Here is a 13,657-nt window from a genome sequence, read left to right as displayed (position 1 = left end):
GTAGGAATGGGGAAGGGAGGTATACATGCTTGGATGCTTTGGACAGGTCTGTGTCTGTGCTTGGTCCTTTTTACCCTAGACTGGGCCCTGGCGTTAGCAATCTAGCAAAGGAGAATCTCCGGGTGGTCAATATGTCCGATTTCCTGTGGGTAGATGGCTCACTCTGTGTTTGGCAGCAGACACATTCTCCATTTAAGGGAAAGGGGTCTGTAATCTCCTAGGCCCTGGGTGTGAATGGGCTGACTAGAGGCCCCCTGTGGCCTTTGCTGGATATACTTGTGCAATGAGATCATTCCAAAAATCACATTCCTATTAAATTATATTTCTCTTAGGACATGAAGTTGGATTTGAAAAAGAGCATTGGCACCGAAACTCAGGGCTCATCACAACAGGGCTTAGAACTGGGCAGAAATTAGGCTGAGGATAAACAGCTTTTCTCTTGAAAGAAAGAAGGAAGGAGAGAGAAAACAGTTGTTATAGGATTTTCATTATTGAATTGCTGGACCATGAGCACGCTCAGAGTCCAGATTGCCACCTGGGCCTTGGAAAGCCAAGCATGATGTTTTTTGTCCCAGATGCCCTTGGTCCCTGGGTCTCAGAAGCTCTGAAATCATAACCAAGTATGGCCTTAACCTGAGAAGCCAAAGCATTTCCCTGAACATCAAATTTAGAGAGAGGGATGCCAGGTGAGAGAGCAGGCAGGGGAGGTGTATGGGCAAGGCATGATTTAAGAATCACATTGTTGATTCACTGCAGAAAAACATGTGGAGATTATGGACTGGAGATGGAAAATCCATAGGAGACGGACCCATTAATGGTCAGAGATAAGGTCAGCCCATCTAAGACTAAAAATAATACAATTATTGATCTAGAGTTCTTACAGGTTTGCAAGTGATATACGTATGTATATGTATGTATTTATATAATATGTGATCCTCATCACAACCTTGTGAAGTAAGTCTCATAGGTATACCACTGTATAGATGAAGAAACTGAGAATCATGGGTATTTGATAATTTGTTAAGTCACAGAGTTGTTGTCTATCTATCTATTTATGCATGCACTTACATATAACACATGCATATATATATATGTATATTCTATCAGTAGATGACCTATATATTCTATATGTAATATTTTCTATAGATATATCTGTATATATCTTGAATTAACCTAATTATTACATGTTGTTTCACCAATTAGAATGTATGTTTCTTGAGGGCAGGGACTGCTTTTTCCTTTTCTTTAAAGCCTTAGTGCTTAACACAGTACTTTCTTTTTAAGGGAAAAAAACCCCACATCTTTCTTGATTTCTTTTGTTTTTACATGTTTGCCAGCAGAGATACACAATACAATCTATCTATATTTCAGTCCCTGTCCTCTTGGCACTTACCATCTACTAGGCTCCACAGACAGACTTAATTAAGCTTTGCTGTAGAAGGAGCTCCAGAAAGGAATTTCTATTGCCTAGGTCTGTCCAGAATGGCTTGGAGGAGGTCCACTCTTAAGCTGGTATGGGTTTTAGTCTTGGTTCTGCCCTCCACTAGCTGTGAGACTAGAAGATGCACTTAATAACTCAATAGCTCAACTTCAACATGCAGATAATACCTAACCTTACTTCATAGGTATGGTGAGCAGCAAATAAGATAGAATAAATATGAAAAGTTTTTTTTAAGAAAAGGTAATAAATACATTAGGAAATGTAGCAAAATGAAAGAAAATATATTATAACATAGATAATGTAAATTTGTAGGTTTCTCAATCAATATCTGGCTCCTTTTCGTATCACTGCTGCAGATGGAAGATTGTTCGACTTAGAGTAATGAAGGCCTGGATTTGAATCCCACTTCAGGCACCTAGTTGTCTGACCCTGGGCAAGTCACTTCTTCTCTCTAAAGAAATGCTAAGTTCCCTTCCAGCTCTAAATGTGTAATAATAGATTTATAAACAATAATATATTATTATCATATTATTGTATATAAATCTAAATTGATATCTAATATATATATTTAATATTACAGTTAATGTCATACACATTTACCAGTGTTATAAACATTTATCAGATATTATGTTAATTAGGAATAGTGTGGATGGGGATTGACAAAAATTTCATTTGGGGCCCAGAATTTAGAAAGAATGTTGTTAAAAGTAGGTTATAGATTGACTTCATGATCATATTGCTTCATGGATAAGCGTTATCTAACAGCATTGGTAGCATCTTTGACTAAAGAGATTGTTAAAGGTCAGGCCTAACTAGCTATAGTCTTGAATTCGGAATAAAATTAGTTCTTTGTAGATTATCTAATAATGAATAGGTTTACCTAACTGTAGATGGCAAGAACACTCATGAGGATTATTGTATTGATTCAGGTAATCTCAGCTCACCATGCCACCTAACAGAAATATGTATGCATACATGTATGTGTATATAAATGTGTTTGTATAAATATGGGATATATGGGATATATGTGTGTGTATATATATATATATATATATATATATAGAGAGAGAGAGAGAGAGAGAGAGAGAGAGAGAGAGAGAGAGAGAGAGAGAGAGAGAGAGAGAGATTTGACTGGAATCACACCTGGCTTCCATGATGGGAATCATGATTGATATTGCTTCTTCTACACTAATCATAGAGTTATAGATTTAGAATTGAAACAGACCTTAGAGATTTTTGAGTAACATTTTAATGTGGTTCTGGCCACAGTGGAGAGTATCACAGGCTGGAGGCTTCATTTCACCTTGCTAGCATGGGGATTGGAAATGAGTTTCTGAAGAGAGACAGAAAACAGAAGTGAGGCAAATTCAATCTTCTGTCTCAGTGGTATTCTTACCCTCCCCCCAACAACCCTGCCCACAGTCTGGGATGCTGCTCTTCTCATCTCCACCTCAGTTTGGGTGCTACCTTCTCTGGGAGGCTGTCAGTGATTCTCTACCTTCTTAAATAACTTGGTGTTTGCTTATTCAAGTATGGAGAATATTTGCCTCCTTCCCCAGTGGAGTGTAAGCTTCTTAAGTAAGGGATTGTAGAGTTTTGCTATTGTTTTTTTAATGGTAGACATAGTACCCAGAATAGAGTGCCAAGCAAGGAGTACGTCTTCAGCAAATTGAAATTAAAGTAGATCTTCTTGAGGAAGCCTGTGTCTGTTTGGGGGATCTAGAAGGAAGGGGCTTTCCCCGGGGGAAGGACATTACCTAGTTAATGGCAATAGTTACCTAGTAAAGACTCCTTATGGCTTAGAAAGTGCCTTTCTCACCCCCACCCTCACTCCAGGGACCCATCTAGTGGGTAGAATAATTCCCATTTCACAGATGGAGCAAATGAATTTGAAGCAATGAAATGGTTGTCCTTGCTAGCCCCAATAGATAGCAAGACTTAATTAGAATTGGAACTCAGTTCTGCTGATTTCAAGTCTTATCCTTCCACTAGAAAGGAGCCAGTTTGCATAGGTGAGTTCCCTCCTGCCCCCCAGGCCCAGCCTCTTAGGTGAGAGCTGAAGCTCTTGGGTAGGTTTGGAGAGTCCCTGTTTTGGGGAATTTAAATTGCGATTCCTTTCCCCCTTTTTTTCCATCTGAGAAATCTGAGTTCTTCAGGGATTTTCAAAGGTCTTTTTATTTTCTTCCCTGTTGCCTTATTAACTAGAACTATATATATAAAACACAGCCCTTGATGGGTCTATACTTGGTATCCATGAGTGTCTGCCTGCCTGGCTGGGGTCTTCTCTCTCTAAGCGGCCTCCACTCTAGAAGTTGGGAGTGCTCAGGTGGACCTGAGGAGTGAGCCAGGACTCCCCAGGTGAGCGCTACACTCCTCCTTGGCCCCTTGTACAGGTCCATCCTGCCCAGCACTAGACTATCAAGGAATGATGGAAGATGATGTCTTCAGGGATGCATTCCCCCAGCCCAGTCCAGCCTAGCCAATCAGTGCATGGATCTTCCGGCTAGGTGCAGATTTTCTCCTTCTTGAAGACTCAGATCTCCCATCCCTGCCCTAGATAGGCCCCTAGTAGCTGCCTTGCTCCCAGATGCCACCTAAAGGAAAAGAAAGAAGGGGGGGGAATGAAATGCTTAAATATTTCAAAGTGGGATTTACAGATCATTTGATTTCCCTTTTCCCGCTCTTATTTTATATAGGAGGAAATTTGAGACCCAGGGAGGAGAAAAGACTTGTCCAATATTCTTAAAAAATAATAGAGCAGTGAGGTCCTTGGGATTTCCAATTCAATGTTGTTTCTTCTGTACCCAATTTGTGTGATTCTGTAATTTGATGTATACGTTTCCTGTGGCCAGAGACCCTCTGATTTTGTATCATTCCTATCACTGGGCTCTGCCTTAAGACAAAAGCTGACAGTGAATGCTAGACCCCCATCTGTTGCATCTCTCTGTATATCCAGAGCCAGCCCCACTTCCCTGGTATTCCTATGTAAAGGGAAGCTGGCTTGTATTTAGCAATGAGTTAGGGGTAGGGGCAAGGTCTGGTCCTTGATCTGGCCTCCCTTCTCTGAAAACTTAAGAGACCAATGCTGGCGGACCCTCTGGGGAAACTCCTCCTTGTAACTAATAGTCCAGCAACGGCCAGTGTTCTTGTTGATTGAGAGGAGCAAATGGATGCTTCTCCCATCACCCCAGTCCTTAGGAACTTAATAGGGGGGCCCAGCTAAGATCCCCCCCCATCTGCCTTGGGTCTCCTTGAACAGCCCAACATGAATAATTATAGGTCGCTGAGCAAAGACACTCATCGACTACATCCCTCAAAAATGCCTAATTGTAGGCTAGAAATCTGAAAATACACAAGAGCTTAGATAAAATGTCATGCCTCATTACGAAGAGTAATAGCATGAGTCAGTGGGGCAGTGGGGTCTGAACTTGGGTGGCTTTTGGTGTGTACCTAGACAGTGAGCATGTCTTCTGATGGAGTGGGGAAAGAGAGAGAGAGAGAGAGAGAGAGAGAGAGAGAGAGAGAGAGAGAGAGAGAGAGAGAGACAGAGCTAGAGGGAGAGACAGAGAGACAGAATGAAAGAAACAGAAAGACAGAGAGACAGAAAGAAATGGCATGTTCCCCATAATTGAGGTCCCCTTTCCTCATCTCACTGGGAAGGCCAGGATTACCAAGGAGCCCCCAGGCTATGACTACAGTAACCAGTCTTGTTTTTAAACAAATGTGCCAGAATGTAAATGTCCAAATGACTGTGGTCAAATCACCCCCTCCTCATAAAATACTTAGCTTCCTTCCATGGTCAGTTCCAGTGTCACCTCTTCCAGGAAGCCCATCCTGAAACACCTAGATAGAGAGTTCCCTCTGAGATGCTTCCAATGGATTATATATTCTTTGAGGGTAGGTTTTGAAGAAAAAAACAACTTTGTACCCCTAGGCACACCAGCCCTGTGTCTAGCTCTATAATGTACAATAAATGCTGTCTAAATTGAGTAAATTACCTATCTCTTTGGGAAGTTCATTCCAATAATTCTGTCTGTGCACAAATCTGGAGTTTCCTTTTTTTTGGAATTATCTTCAGAGTTAATGTGAGCTTCATAGAATCATCAATCTAATCTTATTTACTGATAAGCTGGGGCTAAAATAATCAATTACTACAGATAGTAATTCAGGAAATTCAGGAAACCTGGGATTTGAGCCTGATCTTCTGACTCTAGATTCAGCAAACTTTCCTTTCTTTCTTCCTTCCTCTCTCTCTCTCTTCTTCATTCTCTCTCTCTCTCTCTCTCTCTCCTTCTTCCTTCCTTCCTTCCTCCCTTCACAATTAAGATTAAGTGACTTGCCCAGGGACACACACAGTCAGTAAATGTATACTATCTGAGGCTGGATTTGAACTTAGGTCCCCTTGGCTCCAGGACCAGCACTCTATTCACTGTGACATTTATATGCCCTGTTTTTTTCATTTCTTATATGCTATTACATTTGTTAGCCATAGTTTGTTCAACCAGTTGATGGTCACTCACTATTCAGTTTCTTTGCCATTATAGAAAGAACCATTATAAATATGTTTGAACATACGGGTCTTTCTTTGGTTTCTTTTGTATGTTAAGTCTGATGGGTGATTGGGTATGCTCACTTTAGTGACTTTTTGGAGAATGGTTCTGAAATGATTTCCAGAATGCTTGGACCAATTCACAACTCTGCCAACAGTGTGTGTCAAGAGTTTGTATTTGGCAGTGCCTTAAACATTTGTCATTTTCCTTTTTGGGGAATGAGCTTTGCCAATATGATGGGTTTAGGGTATGACAGATGCTTTAATTTGCATTTGTGATTTGGAACATTTTTTATCAGGTTAACGAGAACTTGAATTTCTTCCTCAGAAAACTGCCTGTTCTTGTGTTTTGACCAATTTCTAATTGAGAATGGTTTTTATTTTAATAAATTTGAATCAATTCCTTACATATCTGAAATGAGATCTTTATCACAGAAAATTGTTTTAAAACTCTTTCCCTTTTTAAGAGACCAACTGTTTCCCTTCTAATTTTGTTTTGCCTGTTTTTCAAAAACTTTAAAATTTTGAATGATCAAAATTTTCTATTTTATCTTCTGTGATCTTTTCTATCCCTTATTTAGTCTTGAATTTCTCCTGTGTATCCTAATTATCCATAACTGCAAATGGCCATTTCTTCCTTACTCCTCTGATTTATTATATCATGATGATCATTGTGTCTATTTGGAATTTGTTGTGGCATATGGTGAAATGTTGATCTATATCTATTTTATGCTAGCTAGACTGCTTTCCATTTTTTCCACCAGTATTTGACAAATACTAGCTGTGTGACTTTGGGTAAGTCACTTCACCCTATTTGCTTCAGTTTCTTCATCTGTAAAGTGAGCCGGAGAAGAAAATGGCAAAACACTCCAGTATCTCTACCAAAAAAATCTTGAAATTGAGTTACAAAGAATCAGACATGAGTGAAAATGACTAAACAACAAAATTTGGCAATTGGTGTTTATCCCTCTATATACCAATAATGGGTTATTACAAATTGTGGTGTAAACTGTGTTTTGTTTGCTTTTCTAGATATTGTGTATTTAATCTGTTCCACTGATTAACCTCTCAGTTTCTTTTTAACCAGTATGTATTTAATCTGTTCCAGTAATTAACCTCTCAATTTTTTAAACCAGTTTTGATGGTTACTTGTTTATAGTATACTTTGGGGGTCTGGATTTGTTAATCCCCCTTTCTTCCTCCTTCTCTTTTCACTGTTTTCCTTGAGATTCATTTTTTTCCTCTAGGTCAATCAAACACATTTTTTTTAACTCTATAAAGTAATCTTTTGATAAATTTTGATATGTTACTGAAGGTAAATTAATTTAGGTATTTATTTTGTTGGTATGATCTACTCATGAGCAATTAATATTTCTCCAATTATTTAGATTTGCCTTTATTTTTATAAAGACTCTTTTAATTGTATTCATGTAGTACTTGGTAAGTTTTGTTAAGTAGCAGCCATCTTTCTGAATCTCAACCAAATCACAGAATTAGAATCTTAGTGTTAGAACCAGAGAGTACCTTTTTGCATCTTAGTTCAACCCTTTCATTTTATAGTTCATTATCAGAGAGGTTGTAACTTACCTAAGGTCTCCCAGTGTGAAGCCTTGGCTCCATGATACTTGTAGCAGAAGCATAACTCTCCCTCACTTAAATCCAATGAACTTGCCTTGCATGTCAAGGCATTACATCTCTAATGTCATGGTTCTCCTTGAGAAAACAGAATGAACAACTTCCCTCCACCACCCTCTTCTCCTTCTGCTGAAGTCCCTCCTTGTCTTACTTCAAGACCATGGTCAGATAAACCTCTTATACAAAGTCACGTTTTCTTTTCCTTTCCCTCCAGAGAAGAGTGCTTTCTTCCCTTTTCAGATATTTCATTAGCACGTTGACTGAATATTATGGAGATTGGATGGTTGTGTAGTGGATAGAGTTCTGAGTTTGGGAATATCATGGAGACAGGATGGTTGTGTGTGGAGAGAGTTCTGAGTTTGGGAATATCATGAAGACTGGATGATTGTGTGTGGAGAGAGTTCTGATTTTGGGAATATCATGGAGACTGGATGGTTGTGTGTGTGGATAGAGTTCTGAGCTTGAAGGAGTTGAGGACACAGGTTCAAGATCCACATCTGACACAATAGATGTGTGACTCTGGGGAACTCCCTAGTTAAGATTAAGCTGCTGAGATACTATTCTGGACTGAAACTCTGAGAGACTTCCCCTCCCAGACTGATTCTTTTCTGAAGACAAATTAGGAAATCTTTTGCCTCAGTTCTTACCTAATCTTAATCACTGAATGGGAGTTGGCCTCAGAGGAACTGAGGTCTGGGAAAAATCTTAGCTTAAAAAAAACAAGGACTCTTGCTGCATCCAGGGCCATCTCCAGTCATCTTCACTTTTGTGTTGTCACTGTTTTCTGATGACTCTGGAGGAGAGAATGAGGTTGATGACTTTGCATAGCTCTTCCTGCCTTATATCTAATTCACTTGCAAGTCAAGGCTTCACCTCCCTGATGTCATTGGTCCTTTTTGAGAATGAAGTATGAACAATGTGGTCAAATTTCTACTTCACTAAGTCAGTGACAGTATAGCTCCTTATCCATCTGCAATTTATCCTTTGATCTCCCTATTATAACTATCTGTAATATATTTATTGTTGTTCCTTTGCCCTTGAAGAGGACCGTTGATGGAATAAATGAATGTTAGAAATAGAATTTGAGCTTCACAGCCAATGATGTGAGTAGAACGTAATACTGCCTCAGAAGGCAGTCTTCATACTTTATTAGTATTGTTTGTAGTTGCTGTTTCAGTTGGGTCTGATGCTTTGTGACCCCATTTGTGATTTTCTTAGGATAGATATTAGAGTAATTTGTTATTTCCTTCTCCAGTTCATTTTACAAATGAGGAAACTGAGGCAAATGGGGTTGTGACTTTATTCAAGACTCATTCAGCTAGTAAGTGTCTAGATCCAGATTTTGAATTTAGGTCATCCTGACTCCAGGTCTGGATTTATTCACTGTAACTAAGTTGCCTCAAAATTAAATTACTAAATCAATGGCGCTAATATTTAATAATCCAACAAAGTTATTTTCCGCCTTGTTCACCTTATTTACAAAGTCTGACTCAGAATGATTGTTTCAAGAATCCAATCAAGTGGGAAGAAGAGAGAATATTTATAATTCAAAATTTTAAAAATGAAAACTGTTCATACACATATATTGAGGGAAATCAAGAGAAGGGACTGGCAGCTTTGGAAGCCCATCCAGATCTTTAAAATATGCTTGGCATTAATGGCAGTATCATGGGAATGAATGGCAACCTTTGGCAAATAGGCAGCTAAGTGGGGTAGTCGATGAAATCCTTGGAGTCAGGAAGACCTGAGTTTGAATCTTGCCTTGGCCACTTACCAGCTGTCTTATTTTTAAACTCTCTTGAGTCCCTGTTTCTTTTTTTTTTTCTTTTTTAGGTTTTTTCCAAGAAAAAAGGGGTTAAGTGGCTTGCCCAAGGCCACACAGCTGGGTAATTATTAAGTGTCTGAGGTCGAATTTGAACCCAGGTACTCCTGACTCCAGGGCCGGTGATCTATCCGCTGCGTCACCTACTTGCCCCAGAGTCCCTGTTTCTTCAACTGTGAAATGGGGATAATAATAAAATATTACTTACTTCAGACAGTGAGAGTCAAACGAGAAAACATGTACTTTGCAAACATGAACGAACTATTTAAAAACTAGCTACTGTAATTATTAGTATTAGATACCGAGTCAAATTTTTAAAACTTATTTTAAAAGTTTTCTCAATATTTGTCCATCTGCACTCCCACTGAAATCTCCCTTATAAGAATGCACCCATATAGCAGAGGTTCCCGGCCTGTGTGATGCGTATACTGCAGTTTGTGTTCTGACAAAAGGGGGGAAGGTGGGTTTCTCTAGACATTCCCGGGGCTCAGAATGGCCCTGCCGTTTTGGGTTTCTGCCCGCTTGTGAGTATTGTCTGTTCTCTTTGCACAGGGTGATTTCTTGGGAGAAAGAAGCCGCCGTTCGTTTGTATGGATAATTGTGGCGCATTAGTGCGTTCGCTCGCAGCCCTATCTGGTGCCCACCCTCCGGCGGCCCATCCCTGGTACACTACTGGGCTGTGCCCGGGCTTCTCTTTCCAGCCGGGCACAGCTTCTCCGCGATCTCTGCAGGAGCTACCCAGGCAGCTGTGACCTGGCTTCGTCGGCGGGGTTGGGGGCTCTTGGGGGGTCTACAGCTGCCCTCTTGTCTCTCCCTTGCTGGGTGGTGGTTGGGGTCTGCCAGGGTGGGCCGTGGTGATCACTCAGGCCCAGTCATGACTGCCGCCCAGGGCCTCGGGCCTGACTCCAGCCCTGTGGGGGTGTCGCCCCCGTTTTACAAATAGGGAAACTGAGGCGGGCAGGGTGGGGTGGTGCCCAGGGGCCCCCGGCCTGGCTTGGGACCCCCGGGGCGCGGCTCTATTTGATGCCCGCAGAGCGCAGCGTTCCCCCCTGCCTTCCCCGGCCCTGGGGGTCTCCAGGAGGCCCTGAGTTCAAGTCCGGCCTCAGACACTTAATAATGACCCGGCTGTGTGGCCTTGGGCAAGTCACCTAATCTTGCAAAAAAAACCTAAAAAAAATGTAAGTAGTGGGATAAAGCGGACACCTGCCCCGGGCCCCGCCCTGCCCTGCCCCTTGTGACCTGGCCCGGCCTGGGCCATCGGAGCCCAGCGGAGGCCTGGAGGGGAGGCCGAGGCTGGGCCCCGAGAGGAGGCCGCCGGAGCTGCCCGGCCCCGGACCTCCAAGCACCTGCCCCCCGCTGGGGGGCACCTCATCCGGGGACTCCGGGCCCTCATCCGGGGACTCACCGGGGACTCGGGGCCCTCATCCGGGGGCTCGGGCCCTCATCCGGGGACTCGGGCCCTCATCCGGGGACTCATCGGGGACTCCGGGGCCCTCATCCGGGGGCTCGGGCCCTCATCCGGGGGCTCGGGCCCGCCTGGCCGCGGCCTGGAGAAGGCAGGCGGGGGAGGGGCGCGAAGGGCGCGGGCCGAGGAGGGTGCCCAGGCAGGGCGTGCATCGTAGGTAGTTGAGATCCGAATGTATATTCGAGCCGATGGCACAGGCACATCTGCACTTGACCCGGATGTCGCCTATATCATGTGTCTTATATGCGTGTAGTGTATGTATCATGTACCCAGGGCAACACGCACATGGCCACACATGGATCAAAGGCCCATCATGCATGCATACAGCGCATGCAGTCACACACGCGGGTGCACATTCATGCTATGTCTATGCACAGAATCATGCACGCGCCTCTATCATGCACACACACACTATGCCTGTGTACACATGCATGCATGTACACACACGCAGATAATCTCTATTATGGCTATATACCTCTCTGTACACCCCCACATACGTCCGTCTTTTCCTGCTTGTTCCCTTCCAAAGTTGGGTCTGGTGGCGATTGTTATCAAGGAGCCCGGCTTAGGACCTGGCAGTCCCCGGTTCTTATGAAGCTCAGGGGCCCGGCCTGTGGCCCTGGGTGAGGGTGAACCCCAGGATCTGCCGCCCCTGCCTCCACCCTCCTCTTCTCCTCTTCCCTGCTCACTAGGCCGGTCTTGAGATGATTCCCAGATTTTCCAGGACCCCCCACCGAGGGGGGACCCAGAACCCAGCTGTACCAGACCCCCCCCCCGGGGCTGTCCCTCCGATTTTGCACCTCACCCTAAATTTCTAGCAAAGTGGGGAGGATGCTAGGAAACTTTTGGGGAGGCGTGAATTAAATGAGACGACTCGCCCCCAGCCACTGTGTGCCAAGGATGGCTTGCTTTATCTCTCCGAAGAGTGAAAGGCTTAGCATCCCTTGGGTGGGAGCCAAATGATGTCATAGGGGACTTATGGTTGGCCTTCTTTTGGGGGGACTAAGGGGAGCTAGCAGACAGATGGCAGCATCATTGCAGATCTAGGCAGAATTTTAAGCTCTCTCTTGTAAATAGGCCTGAGTTGCTGTTCTGGGGGTGGGGTGGGGGGTTGGAAGAGCTTACTTAGAGCTGAGGTCACAAGCTGTTTGCAAGTGGACAAATGCCATCACCTCGAATGCCCATTGATAAGATTTTTCAAATCTATCAGTATCTGTTGAGAGGCTCCAAGAGAGTGGAAGCCACCCATGGGGATTTGTAGCACTGGAGGATTTTGCTATTGAGTTAGAGGATGTAGGGAAGAGAGAAGGGATCCAAGTTGCAAGGAATGACCTAGGGATGGTCGTTTTGGTGGACAGTTCAGGACCATGGTCAAGCTCTGACGTTTGGAGTGGTGGTCTTTTACCAATGGAGGTTCTTTCCAGGAAACTCCTTTATCAACTCAGCATCAATAGGAGTGCTGGAATTTATAGAGTCTGTAAAACAAGTAACTTGTATTTATTGTCTACTATGGCAAAATCACTTAGATACTTTAAGAACTATAAATGCAAGTGGGGGTTGAGCAGGGTTGGAAAGGAGGCTATGAGCAAACTGAAGAATTCCCTTATTAAATGAATAAAATCAGATTGTGAGTCGTTGTTAGTCCCTGTCAATTTGAAGACTTCCACAATCAAACTGAAGGGATGCAGGGAATGCTTAGTGATTATTTGCCTGAAGAATCAACTCTTCTGTGCCGGATATGAAAAAGTCTCTGGAGATTTCAACTTTTGAGGATTTCACCTTTTTTCTTTCTTTCAACACAAAGGTGGAGTAGAGATGCTCTCTCCCTGCTCCTTCAACCTGGAATAGTTAACACTAACTTAAGGACACAGCCCAGAAAGAAGTTCAAGGACACTCACTGTTCTGAAACCCCCCACCCACTTTGTGGTGGGGGAATATTTGGAATTCTTTAGTAGGCATTGTAATGTTGGAATCTAGTTTCCCAACAGAGGAAGATGGGGAAGGGACTTCCCAAGTAGTACAAGCTTTGTGTAAGTTGCCACATGGATAACTTCAGGAAATTGAGTTTGGGCATTGGAGCTTCTAGAGAAAAATCTCCTGTTGCATTTGCTCCTCCTTAGAGAAAGAAGACAGTTTCCATGGTGCCTTAGTTCTTGGACTCTGCATGTCTGATGGGATGAGGTTGGCCTGTGAAGACTCTAGGACTTGGTAATCTTTTGGGGAGAATCTAGACTGCAGGGTTTCACTACATGACTCTGAGAGGACTCTTGGGAAAGTGGAACTTGGATGGTGAAGGGCTGCTCATCATGTCCCTGAGTTTCCTTCTCTCCTGACTTACTTCTCTACATCATTTGGCTCTGTTGACCATCTTCTTCCCCTCTTGGATACCTTGTCCTCTCTGGGGTTTTCTTGATTGCTGTCCCATGGTCCTTCACCCACCTGTCTAGGTCTTCCTTAGTTAGGTCTTCTCCCATGTGTCATCCTCCAAGACTCTGACCAAGACCATCTTCTCTTTTCTCTCTATTCTCTTTCATGTGATCTCACCAGTTCCCATGGGTTCACTTGGATTCCCATGGATACAGAGGATCCTCAGAAAAATATCTGGCTCTAGTATGTCTCCTGATTCCTTCAAGGCTGAGCTAACTTTTTTTTTTAGAGGTAATCAGGGTTAAGTGACTTGCCCAGGGTTACACAGCTAGTAAGTATCTGAGGCAGGACTCATTTCCTCCTGATTCCAGAGCTGAG

The 13,657-nt window shown here is 43.2% G+C and overlaps 1 protein-coding gene across 9 annotated transcripts in view; it reads left to right on the top strand.

The window, feature by feature from the left end:
- Nucleotides 1-13,657, top strand: part of DENND2B (DENN domain containing 2B) — a 239,703-nt gene that overhangs the window by 129,804 nt on the left and 96,242 nt on the right. The gene's annotated exons all lie outside the window — the stretch shown is intronic.

This window comes from Macrotis lagotis, chromosome 3 (genome assembly GCF_037893015.1).
Source record: "Macrotis lagotis isolate mMagLag1 chromosome 3, bilby.v1.9.chrom.fasta, whole genome shotgun sequence".
Classification (NCBI taxonomy): Eukaryota; Metazoa; Chordata; class Mammalia; order Peramelemorphia; family Peramelidae; genus Macrotis; species Macrotis lagotis.
Note: the sequence above shows the minus strand (reverse complement) of the source record. Positions and strands in the feature narration are given on the sequence as shown.